General features: G+C 41.2%; 1 protein-coding gene across 3 annotated transcripts in view; it reads left to right on the top strand.

Moving 5' to 3' along the window:
* The window catches only part of ARHGEF6 (Rac/Cdc42 guanine nucleotide exchange factor 6), a 135,566-nt gene that overhangs the window by 11,102 nt on the left and 104,039 nt on the right, over window positions 1-20,425 (top strand). The window contains exon 1 of one of the 3 annotated variants that reach the window (XM_037821150.1): window positions 3,912-4,239. The exons of the other annotated variants lie outside the window; for them this stretch is intronic. The gene's annotated coding sequence lies outside the window, so the exon portion shown is untranslated. Of the gene's footprint in view, window positions 1-3,911; window positions 4,240-20,425 lie in introns of those variants that run through there. 3 annotated transcript variants of the gene reach the window in all.

Here is a 20,425-nt window from a genome sequence, read left to right as displayed (position 1 = left end):
GTATAAAATAGTGAATCTTGTGGTGGACAATGTCCATGATTAATTGTACAAATATTAGAAATCTCTTTCATGAACTAGAACAAATGTATGGCATTATAACTAGAAGTTAATAATAGAGGGGTGTATAGGGAAAAATATACCTATTACAAACTATGTACTACAGTTAGTAGTATTTTAACATTCTTTCATCAACAGTGACATATGTACCATACCAATACTGTGAGTCAATAATGGAGGGGGGGTGGTTAGGGGTATGGGAGGATTTGAGTGTTCTTTTTTGTTTTTATTCCTTTTCTGGAGTAATGAAAATGCTCTAAAAATTTGAAAAAAATTAATTGTGGTGATGGATGCACAGCTGTGTGATGGTACCATGGGCAATTGATTGTGCACTTTGGATGATTGCATGGTATGTGAACAATCTCAATAAAATTGAATAAAAAATAGCTAAGAAAAAAAAGATCATGTCACCTCTGAATAGATGTAGTTTTACTTCTTACTTTTCAATCTGGATACCTTTTATTTCATTTTCTTACTTAATTGCCTTGGCTACAACCTCTAGTACAATTTTGAATAGAAGCAGTGAAAGCAGACATCCTAGTCTTGTATCTGATCTTAGAGGGAGAGCATTCTGTCTTTCACCATTAAGTAGGATGTTAACTGTGGAATTTTAAAGATGTCCTTTATCAGGTTGAGGAAGTATTTTTTCTATGCTAGTTTGTTCATCATTGTTGTCATGAAAGAGTGTTAGATTTTGTCAAATGCTTTTTCTGTGTCCATTGAGATGACCATGTGGTTTTTTGTCCATTATTACATTGATTGGCTTTCATATGTTAAATCAATCTTGCATTCTTGGGATAAATCCCACTTGGTCTTTGTGCATATGCACATACAGCTTTATGCACATCTGTGATTATTCTTGAAGCATCTGTCTTTATAGACATGGGCTGTTCCAGTTTGCTAATGCTGCTGAAATGCAAAATACCAGACAAGGATTTATTTTTATAAAGGGGGGTTTTTAGGTTACAAATTTACAGTTCTAAGGCCATAAAAGTGTCCAAGCTAGGGATAATACATTCACTGAAGAAAGGCCGATGGCCTCTGTGGTTCCTCTGTCACATGGGAAGGCAAATGGCCAGAGTCTGCTGGTCCTCTGCTGGGTTTAGCTTCTAGTTTCCGTTGCTTTCTCCAAAATGTCTCTGGGCATCTGTCTCAGCTTCTCTCTCTCAGCTCCTGTGCATCCTTGCTTGTTTCTCCCGTGGCATTTCTTTCTAAGCATCTGGGGGTCCTCTCTTAGCTTCTCTGGGGCAAATTCTGGTTTTCATCTTTTAGCTTCTCTCCTGGTTCTGGTTTCAACGGCTGTCTCCAAAATGTCTCTGAGTGTTTTCTCTCTAAGTGTCTCTGAGCTTTCTTCAAAATGTTTCTGCCTTGTATCCTCTCGTAGAGGATGTCAGCAAACTAATTAAGACCCACCTTAAATGGGCGGGGTCACATCTCCATGGAAATAATCTAATCAAAAGTTCTCACCCGCAATAAATCTGCCCCCACAAGATTGGAATAAAAGAACATGGCTTTTATGGTGTACATAATAGATTCAAACCAGCACATTGGCTTATCATGTCAAATTTCAATAGATACAGTCAAATTGCCCTACAAAAGTGCTATACCAAGTTATACTCCTTCCAAAAGTATAGAACATGTCTTCTTTCTCATGTTCCTGGCCAATGCTGGATATTATTCATCTTTAATGTGTGCTAAACTGATGGGTGAAAATGTCTTTCATTTAATGCTTTAATTTACATTTCCATGATTCCTAGTGAGTTATATTTCCTTTATTGTGGACCAAACAAATCTTTCTTATTTGCTTTTATTAAGGAGAACACAGGGAGGAACCACAGGCCTTGAGAGAAAATCTTCCAGAATATATGAAAAAAATCCTCATGTCTAGGCAGACTGTCACTTATGTGACCAGGGAGTCCCTTGACATAGGCACTAGTTCTAGCAATGGCAATTTTGTTTTTGTGCTGCCTTTGAACTTGGTTGGAGTCAGGGATACATAGAGTCCTGATCAGTTAAGAGTGGCCTGGGTAGGACCTCTCCAACTGCATTGCCTTGGCTATAGCCAAATGATGACTGCTCTGTGAAAACTCTAGCCCTGTTGTTTTCCTTTCAGCCAGTCCTTAATCCTGCCTCATCTCCAGTAAGTAGTCCTGCTTCCTCCTCTGCCACCATTACTATCAACCCATTGCCAGGGAAATGTGCCATCTCCTATTCTGCTTCTGGGACAAGCCTACTTTGTAAAAAGTGTTTTGTTCACAAAGGATTTCATTGAATGTATGGGAGGTTCAGTTAGTGCTTCTTTCTCTTTCCTCCTTTAAATCCATCCTTCCTTCCTTCCTTCCTTCCTCTCTTCCTCCCTTCCCTCCCCACCTCCTTTCTTCTTTCCTCTGTTTTCTTTCTCTCTCCCTTTCTCTTTCTTTCTTCCTTTCTCTTTCTTTCTCCCCCCCCTTTCTTGTACCAGCTGGTAGCACTATGCCTTTTTCTCTGCCCCCACCCCCTCGCTGCCTCCTGCCTCCCTGACTCACTCCATCTGCCTTGTCACTGGAACAGCATGGGTGCCCTCCCAAAAGAGGGTGCCTGTGGGATGGACGACTTGCATTTCCCAGGGACTGCTCCACAGGGAAGCAGTTCTGGAAATAGAGCAGCTCTAATAATGATCACGACTCAAGATCAAATTTCCCAGAAGAGAACTCCCAGCTCTAAGAGAGCAGGACCTCCACGGAGGAGTTAGGCAAAAGGCCAGGCAACTAACCAGTAGCCCTAATGGGTATCAGCAGACCTTCCTTCAAGCCCTGATACTGACACCTGTGTGATGTCAGAGTTCCCTTTTCTAGCCCTCAGGTGATTCATCTATTGACTAGGGTAGGGATTAGATAATGTCTAATAGTTGCAGATTCTGTTTTTAACTGGCTCATTTCCATTAGTTTCTGCTGGGCAAAGTTTTTCATATTTAGCTGCTCAACTTGAGCTAGAGGGAAGACTAAACAGGCTTTTGGTTTTTTTTTTTTTTTTCTGTTGAGCAAATTAGACACCCCTAATGGAAGTTCCAAGAGTTTCATTGAATGTCACCCACGACTCCGGCGATCCTTACTTCAAGTAAGGTTATAAACACTTCCCATTTATCATAAGCCTTTTTTCTCCCTGTTTGATTTGGGGCCTGTTATCAGAGAGCCCAGACATCCAGGATAGTTTAAGGAAGTGGGGGTATGGGGGGGTATCCCTGGAGAGCGCTTCCCTGTTTGAGTGCCTCAGCGGCACACCCTACAGTTTGGGGTTCAGAGTTGCGTCGGGGGATGGGGGAGGAAGCGGGCCACCAGAAAGGGCTAGTCCATCAGGTTGGGATTCCCGCCCGCGGCTCCTGCAGTGGCTCGCAGCAGGGCGTCCGCAGCCCTGCGCTCCAGGCTGAACAAGGCGGCAGCAGCATGCGCAGTGTGGCTGCTACACCGCGGCTTCTGCTGCTGTCAGGGCTACCCCGGCTGCTGCTGCTGCTGCTCTGCCCTGCGCCGCTGTCACTTCCAGTTCCTACTTCGGCGATCCAGGTCCGGGTCACTGCTTCCCCACCGCTGGCCCGGTCCTTCCAGGCCGGGCTCCGGCTCCGGGGAGGAGGGGGCGAGTGCGGGCAGCTGAGCGGGGTCGGGAATAGCCGCGAAGACCGGCTTCCCGGGCAATCCTGCCCGCCCGCTGCCGCCCCGTGCACCCTCGCCCCGTAGCCACCAGCGGACCCAGCAGGGCGCGCTCCCCCCCAACCCCTCTCGGCCCTCGGCTTTGACTGCAAGAACTTGAGGGCCAGGAAAGGATTTGGCTTCCTTTTAGATTAAAAAAAAAAAAAAAGCATTAAAACAAACAAACAAAAAACATCCCTGGACTGCAGAGGTTGCAGGCGCGGCACGGAGTTCGGAGACGGGCGCCCCCTCCTCGCCCGTGTCCAGGAGCAAAGTTGCAGCCGCCCCTCCCCGCCCGAGCGAGCCGAGCCCAGCTCTCCAGTTTCGCCCTGGTGGCGGCGGTGCTCAGGGCAGAGTCCCAGCTCCGGCTGGGTTGAGCGGTTCCCGCAGCCTTGGCACAGGCTCGCCCTCCCGCTTGCCGGCCCCGTGACTCCGGAGGGCGAGCCACTTCCAGGAGGCGGTGGCAGCGCGGCTGGAGTGAGCGAGCAGCCGGAGGACCGGCTAGCAGCGGCCGAACCAGGTGAACTGCCTGGGGGCAAGGGGTCAGCGGGAAGGGGAGCGCGCGAGGGTTTAGGGGTTGGTCAAAGGACCGGCCTTGGAGAGGAGCCGCCCTTCCCCCACACCGCCCTGGCTCCCAACCGCGGGGTGTCCTTTCTCCACCAGGGCCTCACTGAGAGCCTCCCTGCAGGGGGAGGGGACGGGGAGCGGGACCTGGGGCGCAGAGCGAGGAAGCGCCAAACTTAGGGGCGAGTCGCCCAGTTCTGGCCGTAAGGCTTGCATCTGACCTGATCCCTTCTTTCCCCCCTCCCTCGCAACCACAGCAGGAGTCAAAAGTACTCTTGGTACTAATTTGATGCCGCCCCCCACCCCCACCCCCCGCTAGCATCCGTACATTTGGGACTATTTTCGGTCTTGAATAAGCAGGTATGCCGCAGGAACGGTTTGTGGATGGGGAAGACTTACACTCTGAAAGGTGTTCCGGTGTACCTATAGTTAATTCCGAGTTTTCATTTTCCGGTCAGTTAGGAACCCAACAGGTATTTGAGCTATTTCTTTTCTAGCTCTCGAGTGGAGAGCCCTCAAGTTTATCTCTGTCTCTTCAAAGGTCTTATATTTTTATTTGTGGCTTATCACTGTTTTTTTATATAGGGGTGATTTACGTGATCCTTTTTTTCCTTTTTCCTTTCTTAATGTCTAGTGGGAGTAAAAATACAGTAAAGGAATATGTTTTTCTGTGCAACTATGTATATCTTTGTCAATAAAAGCTTTGCATAAACCAAAAAAACCTTACAGAACAGGACAAATTTCGGTTGATGGTCGGTAAAGTGTTAATAATTTTTAAGTTTTCAAACTGCTGTCCTAACTTATATTTTCCTGGAAAAACCGCAGTTTGCCCTTGAACTTCCCATCTTAATTTTGACATTGACCATGGTAAGAGGAGCTCCTATGACATCATTTGCTCCGGCCACAATTCTGGTGTTCTGCAACTGACAGCACCTCTGTCTAAAACGTAAGGCCTGGGTCTGCCCTTGTACTTCAGCTGAGGCATTTCCAAGGATTTCTCTTAAAGTATTATGCTACATGCCAGGCAATGCTGCAGTCCCTTCTTACATAAGCGAGCTTCACGCTGGTGTAGCCTCTGGATGTACTTGGAGCAGTAAAAACAAGAGGGTTCTGTCTCTGTCTGGGTTGGGGTGGGGGGTGGGGTGCTGCAATGATTTGAGTTTTGAACAAAGTAAATTTCCAGCTAGTGTTCTCTTCTTGCATTTCCTTAGGCTTAATGTTTTTGAATGCCTTCTACTTATCTTATCTGGAACTCTATCTTATCTAGTGCCTTTGTAAAGGTAGTAGGAGAGATGGCATTACTTTCATTTGACAGAAAAACTGAGCAAAGTTTAGTTAACTGAAGTCATGCTGCTAATCAATAGTAGAATTAAAACTTTAACGTGGATCTCCAGGGTTTTGTTTTGTTTGCCTTTTTTTTTTTTTACTAAAATATGTCATTTTGTGCAAAAGTCTTTCATTTGATGCATTTTATGAATGGCATGTCTTCTGAGCTTCTAATTTTTTTCTGTTCTTTTTGCCAACTCAGATCTTGGCCTTGACTTTGCTTGCACAGGACTGGTGCTGTTCTTAGGGTTCAAGACAGGAACAAAGCTTTCCAAAGGAGGGTCTGTGGTTTGTATTTACCCCTGCCTGTCTCCTCTCCATTCATATTCAGAGAGAGCAGGAGCAAGCAGCTAGGGCCTAGGAATGTCTGATATTCGTCTGACATCATTAGTCCCAGTATAATATTACTTCGGTCTTTACAAAGAAACTCATTCAGGAGGAGAAATCGGCAGGTGTGAATTTTGTTTGTTTACAGCAGTCTGCTCATCACTGTACTTAAGAGGAAAAGGAGTTGAGTACCTACCATTTTTCAAGTGCCTACTATGTGCCAGGTGCTCTGCTAGGTGCTTTAAATATGCTATTTTATTTACTTCTCACAACAATCCTGGGAGGGATGTGCCTATTATTCAGTTGTGGAAACTGAGGCTTGGAGATATTCCAGACAAATGCCTCACACTACTAGTGCAAAGCAGAGCCAGGATGTTTCACTGATAACCTTGTTCCAAAATTTATAGCCTTGGCCAAATGTGCTATTGATAAATACATGAACGCCTAACCCCTTGGTTGTCAAAAAAGTTTGTATATTAAAATCATCTGGAGTGATTTTTAAAAGTGTTTTAAAAATACAAATGTTGGGGTCCCCTTCCTAGGGATTCTGTCTTAATTGGTCTATGGTGGGTGAGGCCCTAGAACTGGTATTTCCCTTCTTTTCTTTTAAAAGAATATCTTTAATAAACTTTATATTGAAGTATAACATACAATCATGAAATTGCACAAATCTTAAGTATATAGCTTGATGAATTTTGCAAACTGAACACAGCCATATAATCAGCACCCAGAAATGCTCCTTCCATCACTACCCCTCACTAAAAGGAACCACTACCCTGACTTCTAAAACCAGAGATAAGTTTTTTTCTGTTTGGATACTTTATATGAACAAAATCATACACAGTGTTCTTGCCTGTGTAAGGTTTCTTTCAGTCAGCTCAATGTTTGTTTGATTCACCTGTGTTGCTGTGGGTACTAGTGGTTCATTTTTTTTTTATTGCTGAGTATAATTCCATTGAATAGCTGTACCATGTTTTGTTTTGTTTTTTTAAAACAAGTCCTCCATTGATGGACATTTGCATTGTTTCCAGTTTTTGGTTGCTTTGAATATCCCATGTATGTCTCCTGGTGCACATGTACACACATTTCTGTTGGGTTTATAACAAAAATGGAACTGCTGGGGCATAGGGTATATATATGTTCCACTTTAGTAGGTACTGCCTGAGAGTTTTCCACATGATCAGGCCTATATATATTAAAGCTCCCCAAGTGATGCTAATATGCAGCCAGGGTTGAGAACCATTTCCCTGGTTTATCAAGAACTCAGTAATCTGACAATTTCAAGTGTTAGCCACGTAGCTGAGAACTATAAAGAAAGAAAGATCAGCCTCCTTTAGCCTCAGCTCTTCTAGACAATCTTCTTTGCTGAGTTGGGCATCTCTTGTCCACTTTGCCATAATCCCTTGTGCCATGCTACCTTTGTTCTGCCTGCCCACTTGCATTATCTATCTCCAGCACGATACTTACAATATCTCGAAGGCAGAAACCAGAGCATAGGACATGGCACATAGCAGGTGCTCAGGAAATGTTTAGTAAATGAATGATTAATTGAATGATTGAATGCTTAGGAAGATCTGGTCTGCAAAAGAGACCTCATCACATCTTTGCACTAAGAGTCATGTGCTTTATTCCCAGGAGACTGCCCTAGGCCCTCACTCAGAGCCTAATTACTTTTACTTATCTAAGCATGTTAGAATTATGAGTAATCTGGTTGCTTACTCCCAAACCAATTAGAAATAGCAAATTGGATTAGATGAGATATGGTATGTGGAAGCACTTTGTAAACTGGAAAACAGCATCTAAATAGAGAGCTGTGGTAAAGAGGTAAATTAGACACACTGGCAATGCCAGAAAAGTATATATATCTATGTATAACCTGGAAGAAATGAAATCCACAGCATGTCAACTATAAAAAAGCAGACCATTAAACATGTAGCCATCTGGGGCCTTTTCGTGTGGGGTCAGGCAATCCAACACACTGACTGTGTGGTCTGGTGGCTAGAATTTGTTACTTTCCCAGCCTTGGATTCCTTGACAGGAAAACTTTATTTTTCTTGAGAAACAGCATAACGCAGTGGCTAAGAGCTTAAGTGTTAAAGTTGGACTGACCTGGGTTGGCCACTATTTAGGTATATGCCACTTCCTGGGTGGTAGTAGTAGCTAAATATCACTTACTAGGTATATTTTACCTCCTAGAGTTAAATGAGAGAAAGGAAAACAAGCATTTAGCACAGTGCCTGGCACCTAGCAAACTCAATGAAAGCTGGTTCCTAATTGGTATGTTGGTATATCACAGTAGACTGGTGTTCACAAATGATAACACGGCATTATCAAAACAAGACATTTAGTTCAGTTATTTTAAGCAGACTCCTTTTAAGAAGTGAGTAATGCTTTTTAGAAAGATTTCCTTTCAAAATAGCTAATACTTAAAGAAAATTTGATGCAGGGAGGAGTAAACTGCGGGCTTTGGGGAATGATGACTTCTCCAAGGGTTCTGAGGTTTTACTCTGGTTACATTGGGAATTTAGACACGGATGAAACTTAAAATAGGAAAAAAAAACCCAGCCATCTTGTCCCTTGATGCCATGCTTTATTCGGCAGAGACCACTTGTTCTTGGAAAACCGTTTTAAAAAAATGAAGTCAAAGGTAAGACTCCCACATAGTTTCTAACATTTACCCCTCTTCTGAAGGCAAAACTGAGTTGATGTTTCTGGAAGTTTTAGATGAATAGTGATAGCAGAATTGGCCTCTGTTCTCATGCTTAACAGCAGAAATTAATCCTTTCAGTATTATTAGCATCTTTCACTCACTAATTGAAGTGCTTATTTTTCTGGACTTAAAATTCTCAGTGCTTCTCATTATAGAAAATAATTTGAATTTATATTAGAGTATGAGAAATATGTTTAAAGTATTTATATATCTTTTAAATTTGTTTACATATTTTATTTGGAAGGTTGCACAAAGGGTTTAAATCTCAGTAGCCCAAAGATATCATGAAACAGAGATTGGAATGTCCAACTATGTAGTTTCAGACACTATGCATGTAATCTTAAGAGTTTTATGAACTGATTATAATAGTTCATGCTCTCTCAAGCTTATTGTCTAGCTGTTGTTCTCAATGCTTAACATGGCCACTTTTTAACTGCTGAAAACAATTTCTGTATGCTATGGTTTCCTTTATAACTCCTTCATAACTCAGGACTAGAAATATGTTTGGGGATCCAGTTCTAAAGAGAGTCATACTAAGGAACTAGAGAAGCCAAAGCAACTGAATTCTTCGGAGACTATGAATTATTCAGTTGATAAGCACAGTAACTTCTTTAACTACCATTTTGTATTCTAATAATAGAAACAGTTTGGATGGATTCCCCTTGGAATTGAAAAATTAGGAAAGCTTTTAACCCTTTTCTAGTCTATTCATAAACTAGAAGAATGTGAAAAAAAAGAGTATTTTCAGTTTCTCATGTTTACCTGGATGAAATAGTTTAATTCTGTGTCTTTTAAAATAGACATTTTATTTTATAATTAAAATAGCTTGAAATGTAAAAGCCAACTCCATAACAAGATGATTGTTGTTTTAATTAATTAGGCAAGTCACTGAGTGGTCTTTTATTTTGGGTGATGATTGACAAAAATATTCTCTTTCCCCTTGGGAAGTAAATAAGAAACTTGTTGAATCATAGTTTAGGGGGAAAATAAAAATCAGTTGCCTCTGTTAAAAAAAAAACACATGCACACAGTTTCTAATACTTTAAAAAGAAACATACGTCATTTCTGAATTCTGTGCTGGGTTGAATATATATTGACACACACCAAAAGGATTGCTTTTTGTTAAAAAAATTTGAGAAATTGAATCTTCCTGAATGGAGATGCAAGTTATCTTTTTTTAAATCTAACTAACTCTATTTAAAAAAAAAAATGTGTGTGTGTGTGCTTTTTATTAGTGCAGTTGTAGGTTTACGGAAACATCATGTAGAAAGTACAGATTTCCCATATACAACCCTCTACAGTTTTCCCTATTTTTAACACTTTGCATTAGTGTGGTACTTTTGTTACAATTAATGAAACCATATTGTTATAATTATACTGTTAACTATAATCCATAGGTTACTTAGGGTTCACTGTGTTACAGTTCAGTGGTTTTTAAATTTTTTTTTATTCTGGAAATATATACATATATATCCTAAAAGTTCCCATTTTGACCACTTTCAAATATAAAATTTAGTGGTGCTAATTGCATTTACAATGTTGTGCTACCATCACCACTAACCCTTACTGAAACTTTTCCATCACCCCAAACAGAAACTGTACTAGTTCAGTAGTAACTCTCCATTCTCCACCTCCACCCCATTCCCTGGTAGCTTGTATTCTAGTTTTTGTTTTATTGTTGATTCTAATCCAGGCTGTTTCTGGGGGCAACAGAGCACAATATAGCTCTTTATTAAAACCACACAATCTTGGCCAGCTATCCCCTACTCCAGTCTTCTTCTAAATTGGCCATAAGTTATCATTGAGTCCGACCCTGAAGATGAGCCTGAGAGGCGATGAGATGTTGCCAGCACAGTCTAAGGTATGCAGAGCAATTGGTGATGACATTTGGGGTTAGTACCAGAAGGAAATGCAGGGTCTTGCTTTTGAATTTCAAATGAAGAATTGTGAGGGCACTTGCCAATTTCTTAGGGCCTTTGTTTACCAACATTTTAGAGGGGGTCTATGTCCACTCAGTCCAAAAGCTGCTCTCTACCTGCAATTCAACATTGACATTGCTACTTCCTCTGCTGTCAGACATCTTTCTGATTAACTTCAGGCTTTGTCATACCCTAGCCAACTGGCCCTTACCACATAGAGAAGTATGGGGTCAGAGACGTGGATAATCCAAAACAGCACATAGTCACACCATTTCTATTTGATTTCTGACTGATTTACTGTCCTAATTAAGTTCTGCTTAGACAAATAGAGTAAAATCCCAGTTTTTTTTACTTTCTTGAGGATTTGGTTATTATTACAGAGATCAGAGATGTGTCAATTGATGGATGGAAGAGGGCAGTAGGGAAAAGAAGGAATTGAATTAAGGTGGAACGAAATATAGCAGTTTGCAAAGCAGTGAGTGAAACCATTGTTAAGGGCTTGTCTCACTCCAGACAATAACATAGACCTTTCCAACTCCTTGGAAGCTGGGACATCATTTTAAGAGACACCTTTAAAGTGTCAAGCCCTTAACATCTTTTATGAAGAGCCCTGCCTGTGAAGCAGGCCTGAACACTAAGGAACATTTCATCTTGTAATTCTGTTCTTCACGGCTAGGTCTCTAGCAAACTGGGGATGTTTACCAAGAGTTTCTGAGAAAAGTATGCAAAACAAGAGAGTGCTGTATTTTACTAACAAGAAATTTAACAACTTCTTTAGGAAAATGTATATTGTGATAATGTAAATAAGAATTTTCACTGTACTATAACCAATTTGCATTCTCTGAAGACATTCTGGTGTTTGGGAATGTGTTGCATATTGGGAAAATCTTGATGTGGAATTTAAAAAGTCACCTTCAAAGAAAGGCAACAGAATGGAAAACAATGGTTTAAGGGTTGATGTAACTCAGGGTGACTTTGCCAAATTTTATATAATGTCCTTTTTATTTCTCATCTTAAAACAAGTTTATGCATGAATGCCTGGCATGTACTAGGTGTTCAGTAAATATTTGAATTAATAATAAATGAATGAATGAATTTTGAAAATTTTATTTTGGTTCACAGATCTAAAAGTCTACCTGTATATTACCAAGAGTTGATTTTTATTTATAGAACTGACTCAGTTTCTATATGCTAGAGTACATGTTCCAAGTTTTTTAGAAATTAAAAAAAAAAAGAAAATTAAAATTGTGTGAGTTTGGGTCACATGATGCCATATAGAAGAGTGCCTCTGCTTTTCCAGTTCACAGGCCACTTTTTCTTTCTTATATTAAACAAACTCTCTTGATTTTATTGGGCTTTCAAAAGGGTGATATTTGCACGTTTGGATGCTCTAATTGTTGCTTTCTCCCAAGTGATCCCAGGCAGTAAGTATACATCCTTTTAGTGAGGTGTTGGGGATTGAATCTTGTCCCCCACAAAAGGCATGTTTGGGGCCCAACCCCTGGTCCTGTGGGTGTGAACTCATTGTAGATAGGACCTTTGAAGATGTAATTAGTTAAGGGGTACACAAACTGAATGAGGGTGGGCCTTCATCCAATATGGCTGAAGTCCTTATAAGCACAGGAGATTGGACACAGAAGGAGAAGCCATGGGGAGCAGCCAGAAGCTGGAAGTCAAGAGAACCTGGAAGAGAGAACATGCTGCCATGTGCATTGCCATGTGATGGAAAAGCCAAGGTGCAAGGACTGCCAACAGCAAGCCCCAGAATGCCACTGTCTTCAGGGAGAAAGCATCATCTTTCTGACTCCTCAATTTTGGACTTCTCCTAGCCGCAAGACTGTGAGCTAATAAATCCCCATTGTCTAAGCCAACCCATTGTATGGTACTTTTTTGCAGCCGGGAAACTAATACATGAGGTAAATGCTTTGTCAACTTCTCTCAAGTGACTGAAATTCAAATTCGAAAGCAGAATTTATTTTACTAAGTGATGGAAAATATATAAGCCCTGATTCATCAAGTGCAGCTAGAAAAAAATATTTACCTTTTTTCCTTTGTTTCCTTCTGGGAAACATATACCGAAAGCACAGGTGTTTCTGATGGGAAAAAATATATCTATGTGTATTAATTTTAAGTTGGGAGGAAAGATGAATAGCAGCAAGTACTTCATCTAGTGAGTGCCCTGCCTGGGACTGTGGGCTCCTGCCTACTGGAGCTTTATAGCTTAGTTGGAAAGAAGCGGTATATACTGTATATGTGAAACAATGATATTTAACAGTGTGTAGAAGTGTATGACTAGTTATCTGAGTTAGTGGTTCCAAGGTCTAGAGCATAAATGCAAGAGGAATTCAGAAAAAGGGGAGCCCATTTTGTACTGAGGTATAGTGTTTGGGAAGACCCCATGGAGGGGAGTGATTTGGGATGGGGCTTGAAGGAGAGTCAGGATTCAGATGATTGAGGGAAAAGTGTAAATATCAGAGAGGCAAAGCAAAGAAAACGAAGGGTTCTGGGACATACAAGGAAATGACGGTAAGGAATGATGGGCTTGCTAGAGTGGGGCCAGTTGGAGAAAAAGTTTGAATGGCAGCCTGAAGAGTGTGAACTTGATCTTGTAGGCCCCTACTGGGCTGGGTTGCATTAGACTTTTGATGAATGAATCACTGTGCTTTGAGAGACATGGATGTCAATTGAAGCACCGTTCCTGATGTCTCTGATATTTGAGCTTCTGAATACCCACCTGTTCTAGTTTGCTAATGCTGCCAGAATGCAAAACACCAGAGATGGATCGGCTTTTATAAAATGGGGTTTATTTGGTTACACAGTTACAGTCGTAAGACCATAAAGTGTCCAAGGTAACACATCAGCAATCGGGTACCTTCACTGGAGGATGGCCAATGGCATCCGGAAAACCTCTGTTAGCTGGGAAAGCACGTGGCTGGCATCTGCTCCAAAGTTCTGGTTTCAAAATAGCTTTCTCCCAGGACGTTCCTCTCTAGGCTTCAGCTTCTCTCCAAAATGTCACTCTCAGTTGCTCTTGGGGTGTTTTTCCTCTTAGCTTCTCCAGAGCATAAGTCTGCTTTCAAAGGCCATCTCCAAAATGTCTTTGTAAACTGCAGTTCCTCTCTCAGCTTCTGTGCATTCTTCAAAGTGTCCCTCTTGGCTGTAGCTCCTCTTCAAAACGTCACTCACAGCTGCACTAAGTTGCCTCTGCCCATCAGCTCATTTATATGGTTCCACTGATCAAGGCCCACCCTAAATGGGTGGGGCCATGCCTCCATGGAAATTATCTCATCCGAGTTATCACGTACAGCTGGGTGGGGTGCCTCTCCAAAGAAACACTCAAAGAAATCTAATCAAAACTGATAATGTCTGCCCACACAAGATTACATCAAAGATAATGGCGTTTGGGGGACACAATACATTCAAACTGGCATACCACCTCACAGTGTTTAGACTGTTTCCCAGGTACAAATTCTGTTTGGAATAAGATGGAGTAAAAATTAATTAATTACTAAATTGATGTCTGTTGAACATTGATGGGCATCTCTAAAAATGATCTATTTTTGAACACGTGGCTCACATATAGACTTAAGCAAGGAGTTTTAAAAGTCTTTGCAAAATGAATGACTGAAAGTGACCTCTAAAGAAAGAAAATGGTAGTTAAGTTTGGCACCACATCATTCCCATTTAGATTAGCTCATATAAATGGGACTTTGGGCATGTGATTTATAATCTTTCAAATTGCCCGTTACCACTTCTTGCTTCTGGTGAATTACTTTGCCATATTTTGTCTGGGCCAACTGTGCTCTGGCTGTAACTTGGAGCTGATTTTAGAGCATGAGAATGAACAGGTGAGAGTAGCTTGTCATTTAGAAAAGTCATCCTACAATAAAGTGGTTAAAAGAAAGTATAGCAGTACCAGCAAAACAGTAAAATGTCACAATTCCTTCCAGCTTCCCTTCTTCATATACTTAGGTCATGTTGCTTTGTGGTGGGATTTAAAGGACCCTGTGTTAACTAGGATGGTCCAGTGATTGTGGACTCTGCCAATATTCAATTCAATGAAATCTACAACCATGGAGTTTTTAAAGCACCTTTGGTAATCATCATGGTCATGGAGCTTAATTTTACAGACGATTCAAGTGTTTTATTTTAGACAGTAGATGGTTCCTAGAAAGCTGCATGGAAATAGGTTTCTTTTCTTAATTAAATTATATTTGTTTTGACTTAACTATAATTTTAACAGTGCATTGTCTTCAGTTATGATTAATCATCTATTGGCAAAAGATTATAAACTTTCAATCATTCATCCACTATTTATTGAGTGCCTACTATGTGACTGGCACTCTTTTAGGCACCGGGGATACAGAAATGAAAAACAATAAAAACTGACTTCATGGAGCTTATATTCTAGGCTTAATTTATATTTAAGTTTCTCTGACAGAACATCCTGTTGATCAACCAATGATGATTATTTATCAAGTGTCTCATATATATTGAATACAGTGTCAGGGCTGTGGGGGAATTTGGACTCCAAAGAGCCCTCATTCTAATTGACAATCCAGAACTGATCTTAAGACCCATAGATTAAATAGATAACATTACAGTGATAGATAATTGAAGACTTTAGAGTGAAGTGTCTATGCAAGGGGTGAGGCTGTAGCCATTCAAAAGAAAGATAAATGAGGGCAAGGTTATGGAAGGCAACAGGTAAAAGTGCCAGAAGAGCTGCTGTTTAAAGTGACCTGCAGCGGCTCGCTTTTTCATTGCCCTTGTCTCTCCCTAATCTTTGTGTGGGGCTCATTTAACATCAGTCTCTCCTGTGCATGGAATTCGTGGTGAATCCGTTGCTTCTGCCAGGCTCTTCGGCTCTAACCCTGTATCACAGTATTTTCCTAGGAAAGGAGGGGCTGCGGAAGCCCCATCTTCACAGGTGAGTCCCCTCCTTAAATGGTCCCTAAGGGCGGGAGCTGTCAACTGTTGAAATTTCTGAGGATATTCCCATAGTCTTCATATGTATAGCTTGTGTCATCCTGGAGATTTCTAAAATAAATAGTACTCAGAGTGATTAGAGCATTTGTTCATACTTTATATGAAAGGACAAAGAAAAAGCATAAAGGATGTTGATTTGGGAGCACACATCCAGGCGTTCTCCGATTTAAAAATGGATTATTTTTCAAAAGTTCTTGGGTACATTATTGTTAGGAACACAGAAAACATTTCCCCATCACAAAAAGGCTCTGCACAGTGGTTATGTTTCTGGCTGGCCCACAACAGCCTGTTTAATACCTAATGTGGCTGAACTATAGAACACACAGACACTAAGCAGCAGGTATGACGTTATTTTTCTGGGAAAATGTGTTCTGCATTCCAATTTGAAACACTAGGACTATAGTCCCCTTCTCTGAAGGGGTGGGGGTGGGGGTGGTAAGGAGGAAGCTCCCCAGGTCTGGCATACAGCCACTCCAGCAGCTGAGGCATCACCCGTCCACCCCACCCCTCAAAACTGGCAGCTAGTGTGGCTCCTGCCAAGGATCTGGGGACAAGAGCACGGGAGGAGGGGCAGGGGGCTGGCCACAATGGCTGGCAGTAAGGCAGCTGGTTCTCAGCCTCCAGCTTCCTGTCCTTGGCTTGGCAAGCTCTATTGAGAGGAGAGATTTCGTCTTTCCCTTTCTTCATGCCTATTGTCTTTCTGGTGAGAATTTCTCCCACCAGTTTTTTTTTTCTCTCTCTCGCTTTCTGTCTTTTAAATCCTGTGATTGTCCCCACCAAGATGCCTATATCATTCCCCATTCATTCCTCTCTTTCCTGAAAATTTAATACTCAACAAAGATAAGTGCTATGGAGGTAGCCGTTCCCCACCCCTCATAGGAGTGCTAACAGGGAAGAATGGAAATCATTAGGTTTGACATGGTGATGAGTGATGCTGGTGATGCCAAAGTGGCCAGCAGGGAGTGGTTTTGGTGATTTTGAAATAAAAGTGAGTGGTGAAAGATTACTCTCCTATTTTTGCTGCTACCTCCAGGAGCTCTATGAAGTTGAACTTCCTGGCTCTGGATTCTAGGAGTCCAAGTAATCTAGGAGCCCATATTAGCTATATAAAGTGACTCTAAATCCACAAGGACAGAAGAACATAGGTATTTAAAGCTGTCCACAATCACAATCTAAATCCCATTATGCAGTGGCATCAAGATACAGCCAGAATGTATAAATATGTAATTTTTAAAGAAATGACATTTTGAAAAACCAACTTATAAATGGTCAATAATCACATTAGACTGTGATACCCCAGACTCCCTTTGTTTTGATTCTGTGCTATCCAGCACATTTCTAATTATTATTTGGCTCACCATGAAGATTTCTTTATTAGGAGAGAGTGCTCTGGCCAGAAAACAGGCCTTACAACTTGCTCAGCTATGATAAAGCTGACATTGGAGTCAAAGTCTTCTGACCCCCACATAGTGCTCATTTCAACACACTGTGTTATTGCAGCTACATGCACAACTCAGATCTTGTTCCCTAAATCACAGAAATAGAGAGAAAGGGAGGAAACAAGAGCAGAGTAGAGATCACGGTTTACTCTGTTAAGTTTGCTCCATATCCAAATATGAGCAGTTATTATTTAAAATCAAGTAGGGTACAAATGCCATCCACTGCATTCTAGTAAATGGATACTAGTGGGCAAGTGAGTCCAATTTCTGAGCTAAGAGCATTATTTGATGCTGACTTTGTGACTCCTTTTAGTTGGAGCTCTGTGGAAGCATCCCAGGTCGTGTCTGCAGAGCCAGGAGCACTGCCACCCAGTGAAATATGACTAAGCATCTCAGATTGGCTTGCTCTGTCGCACTATGTAAATGACATTTCCTCCAAAGTTCAGGGGTTAACAGAGACAGTGTGCTCAGCTGTGAGAACTAGAAAATGTGATTCAAGATGAGCTAAGTTAATTTAAGATTTTGTTCAATAAGAACAATAAGAACAGGGAGAGCTGGAATGTTCGTCAAATATTTGTGATCTTTTACTATTTTTGTGGACCTGATACATAAGCTACATCTCTATGATCCCACTAAATTACTTTCTTTTCGGTTGATTAGATTTTTGTGGCTGTCATAAGAATTGAATGATGGAGCCCATTATGATCACCCCAAACCCCAAATTAAGTTTAAATATAAGTTGATTGGGTGGTACTGAAGCCACATGATTTTAGAGACATTACTCAGTAAAGTTGTTTAGTTCTGAACTAGAATAGGGTATGACTTCTCTTAACCAGGATGTGGCTGGGGCTGTGACTGGTTAACTCAGGTGGTAAGAGCATGGTACCAAAGAAATCAGGGGACTGAATGTCATTGCGCACGGCACAGACAGTTTAGCTGTTTCCTGTAACCACAGGCTGGACCTCCACCCAACTAGCACTTCACAAATGTGGACTGGGGCTCACAAGGTGGAACCAGATGAATTAGTACAAGTAGTTCAGTGCAGCTCTTCCCTGCTTCTGGCAAACATGGCCAACTGCCTGCTGGGTCGGGGCTGTCCCTTGGAATGGGAAGGAGAATGCAGGAAGTAGGCAAGGTCCCTTTGGGGACAGCCTTGTCATATGGAAGATTTTCTCTTTGGCCACAATTAGTTGAATTAGTCATCTTAGAGGTTGGAACAAACTAGTTGCAGGAGGTACAGATGCTACTTTTATTGACAACAGGAAGGTATTTCTTTTTGTATATAAACCAACAGATTTCTTTTTTATTACTTTCATGTCTCACCAAACATAAAGTATGCATGCAGGACTACAACATCCCTCAGAGCACTTTCTTGTTTATTTTTATTGGCTTCATCACTTTCTCACTCAGTGACTTAGCCACTCTGAGCCTCAGTTTACTCATCAGCAAAATGTGGGAAATAATTGTACCTATATCTCAGGCTTGCTGGGAGAATCAAATGCAATGAAAAAAATATATATATATTGCCAAGCATGGTGCCGGGCACATAGCAAGGGCTCAGTGAATCCAGTAAATGGTAGCTGTTGTAATTAACATTAGCAAATAAAAGGAAGGAGGCAAGGGGTTGGGGAGAATTTCTTCTCAGGCGCTTCCTTCTTTTTGTCAGTTTAGGGAAGATGTCATAAAATAGTATACATGCTGAAACTGAGAACTACTCCAAAAGGATCTATTTGTAAAGCCATAAAAATATTAGCTTCTGTGCAGTTTATACTGGAAGATCTCCAACAATTCAGAATTAACACTTGCTATTTAGTGAATGGAAAATAGGTTTTGCTGTCATTGCAGATATCCAAAATGGAAAAAATGTCAGGAAAGATTTTAAAATTGAATGTCTTGTCTGATTTCATCTGCTGGTGTAGGATTGGACTTTTAATTGACTCTATGTATCTACTTTTAAAAAATTTTAACTCAGATTTAATCCTTGTCTCTCATTATGCACCCAGAGTAGTAGACGGTTTTGTTTATCTTTGTTGTTGTTATACTTGAACCTTGTCTCATCCAGTTGCAGGAGTGGTACCTTGAAACCATCTAGTAGCAATCTAAGAAGCAGTCCATTCTTTCTTGTCTGTGTCACCTTGGTGGTAGGATGAATGGAGGGAGGGAACCCTGCTGTTTATTTGACCTTCACAGATCCAACTGGAACTAACCAACTTATTTCTGTACTATCTACCTCTGGACCAAAATAGGTACAAAGTTAGGCTAATCTGGGACTTGGTCATATGCCAGAGACACTAAACAGGCTAGTGAGGCTTTCCCAGGAACCAGAGATGAGTATCATTATGAACTTGTTTTGGATAATCACCTACACCATAGATGTGTAAATTTGCATTACTTATTAATGGGTCCCAGTGTTTTGCAGAGGAAAATAGGCACTGGTTCTCCATTTTGTATATATGAAAGAGTGAGATTAGTCCTAGGCAAATGTTCTCTACTGTAATCTAATTTTCCCTTGTTTTCTTCCCACTTCCTTCACATTGGGGAATTCTCCTTTGCTCTTTGTCAGTTGGGTCCTGGTGCCCTTGGACTTCCTCCACATCATCTTTTCTAAACTTGTCTCACACCTCTCATTTCACTAAGGTATAAATGACTGATAACAGCTGAAAGTATTACCTTCCTTTCAAATAATATTTCCATTTTAGTAGGAACCTTAAAGGAAGAGGTCTGGGGTGGAATTTCAAATATCATTCAATTTGGGACTTGGGAGGGTGTGGTGCAGTAGAGGGTGTTGGTCGTTGTATCTGATCTTCTGATTGCTTTCAAATCATAATCCTCAGGCACTGCTTTCTCTACTAGACTCTAGAGGCCTTTTCTAACTTCCTGTGTAACTCCTAATGCTACAAGACAGGCTTGCAGTGAGAAGAGCAGTGTCCGTTGGTAAACTCTAGTGTATTGGAGTCTCTCAAAAGGGAACTGTGTACAGTCCCAGGCAACTTCCCTCAAGCAGATGCAATAACTTATGTTGATGTACATTTCATTTTCTGATCAGTTTATTTGTTCTCAAATTCAGTCAAGTGCCAGTACAAGTGAATAGTACCACTGTTGCCACCTATAGGCAGTCAATTAGTTTGGATAAGGAGTAACATAAAAAAAGAAGGAGATTTTCATCACAGCTTTTCCTCTCAGGCCTTGCTCTGCTAATCTTTACTTCTGCTTATTATTTTAGACTCTACTCATCTCCACCACACCCACCCAAAACATGCATCCACATGCACACACATATTCACACCCTCATTAGGAATTATGGGCTAAAAAACAAGAGTATTTTTTGCTTTGTTACCACTTTGGCATACATGTCATGAATACTTTCCCACTGGATCATTGCTCTAAGGGGGCTTTCATAAGTCTGGAACCACTGGGATACTGGATACTCTC

Source organism: Choloepus didactylus, chromosome X (genome assembly GCF_015220235.1).
Source record: "Choloepus didactylus isolate mChoDid1 chromosome X, mChoDid1.pri, whole genome shotgun sequence".
Lineage (NCBI taxonomy): Eukaryota > Metazoa > Chordata > Mammalia > Pilosa > Megalonychidae > Choloepus > Choloepus didactylus.
Note: the sequence above shows the minus strand (reverse complement) of the source record. Positions and strands in the feature narration are given on the sequence as shown.